The following is a 2,500-nucleotide window of genomic DNA, read 5'->3' on the forward strand; positions in this document are numbered from 1 at the left end:
ATATATATTACTAACAGGACCTCATTCAAACTGGATGGTATCTAGTGGAGATATTTATTCACAAAAAGTTACAGCTTTCCTAGGACGCACAGTTCTGTTGTCAAGTGGCCATTACAAACGGATACTTGATAATGAGGACTGTGTGTCCTAAAGCTTGTAACTTTTCTAAATAAATATCTCACTAGATACCATCCAGTTTGAATGAGGTCCTGTTGGTAATTCTACTAATTCACAGAACAACTGTGCATGTGATAGTTAATGTATAGTTACACACACACACACACACACACACACACACACACACATATATATATATATATATATATATATATATATATATACATATATATATACACACACACACACACATATATATATATATATATATATATATATATATATATATATATGTATGTATGTATGTATGTATGTATATATTGTGTTGTTGTTAATGTTGTTGCAAGTTATGAAGGCGTTCTCTCACAACCAGTCTAGACGTTTTGTTGGTGTTCCTGTACAGAATACTGATATTTTTCCAGTCTATTTTATGTTTCATTTTGCCAACAAAAATCTGATATACTGCCTTATGTTCTGCAAGGAAATGAAGTATAAACCCATGAGAATGCACGGAGAACGGACTCCTGGAAGAAGGAGCAGAGAAAGACCAAGATCACAAGGGGGTCACACAGGAGGAGCTAGGCGATTATAGGATTAAAAGTACAGCACACTGATATAAATACAGCTGGACTACGTGTCTCTTTCATTGTACGGATATTTTGAATAAATGCTGATAACGTGGACTGTTTTTCCAAGAAAGCTTGTAACTTTTTTCTGAATAAATACCCATTTGATACCATCCAGTTTGAATGAGATCCTTTAGTAATTCTACTAATGCACAGAACAATTGTGTAATTGATAAAGTTATATATATATATATATATATATATATATATATATATATATATATATATATATATATATATATATATATATATATATATATATATATATATGCATGTGTGTGTGTGTTTGTGTATGCTTGTGCGTTCTTGTGTCATGTTTTTTCATCATTATTTATCCCTTCCTCGTCATCTTTTATCTCTCTGAGTAATCTCTCTTAAAGCTGATCATTATAAAGAAATTCGGTCAACCTTGACGAAGAGCCTCTGTTTGCACTAACGATCTCTCAAGCCTTTGATGTTTTTTAATTTAGGTCTTGGCGATGGATCAGTTTTGTTCTGCATTATTGATCTTGCGGTTTTGCTCGGTTGTGTTTGGGATGAAAGTTGATGTTATTGCTTTGTGCTCGTGAGGTAATGAAAGGAGTCCTTCCGCATTATGAAGATGAAGGATTGGTAAAAAGTTCCTTTTCAGCTATTATCATAACCATAAATAAGGAAATTTACCAGAACAGAAACAATCAGTTAAAGAGCCTCTCTCTCTCTCTCTCTCTCTCTCTCTCTCTCTCTCTCTCTCTCTCTCTCATCGACACACAGACATACTCACACCAAGACCTTCATGAATCTAGTTTCTATATGTTTTTCTCTGGTGTGAAATTTCATTGTTGACATTTTCTTTAATAAATGGCTTACAACGCTATAATTGTCCATAAAATTCGCTCAGTAAAGCTACGAAGAATAATGACACCAACCGAAAGGAATTCATGCTTACTTACCATTACATTGTGAAAATATTCTGATTAACGCTGCCTTAGCGTAATATGAATTTACTGATAAGAATATGTCATTTCTAGCAGCAAGTATTCATTCTGCATTAACATAAATGTCACAGTGTTGTTTTGCCTATTGAAATTAATTGCTACGCAGAAGTTTAAGTTAAATTACAAGGCACCAAAGGGAAATGAGAGAGAAGTAAAGTGAAGTGTTTAAGTGAGTTTGCTTGCTGGTAATCATTCTCACCCGATCTAGGGTGTGAATGGTAACTTGGTTGGGGAGGTGGGACCTGTGTCTGTTTTTACATCTGTAACATGGCTGAGAAAGAAACAAAATTAATTTCAATTGTTTTAATTACTAGAACTGTGGGTGTCCACTCGCCCCTCCATAAACTCTCTCCTTCATTCCCCAAAATGGTTAAGCCTAACCCGTCTCTCTGGTCAAAATGACTGCCTAAGGCCTTTTCCAGATGACGTTCGAAGGTGCCTTCCTCAACAGCACCAGGCAACGAGCAAGGGAGGGGCCAAAAAAAGAAAAAGTTGGCACTCCGCCCTATCCTAAAACCCTACACGAGGGTTAACTGATGCCATGCGGCCTATATAGAAAATGTGGCAATGATTGACCTTTGCGCTACCTGTGTCCGAACGGCACCAAGGACAGATGTCCTTAACCTTGCCTTACCCTTGAACCTTACTCGTGTTTGATCCCAAGGCTCAAACCAGTATACTTTTGTAGTGGCATTTGAATTCCCTACTTTATCGCCAGCGCCCTATCAGATGAGAATACCACCAGCTTGATGAATTTGGGTTATTTCTCTGTCTGATTTT

This window comes from Macrobrachium rosenbergii, chromosome 2 (genome assembly GCF_040412425.1).
Source record: "Macrobrachium rosenbergii isolate ZJJX-2024 chromosome 2, ASM4041242v1, whole genome shotgun sequence".
Taxonomy (NCBI): Eukaryota; Metazoa; Arthropoda; class Malacostraca; order Decapoda; family Palaemonidae; genus Macrobrachium; species Macrobrachium rosenbergii.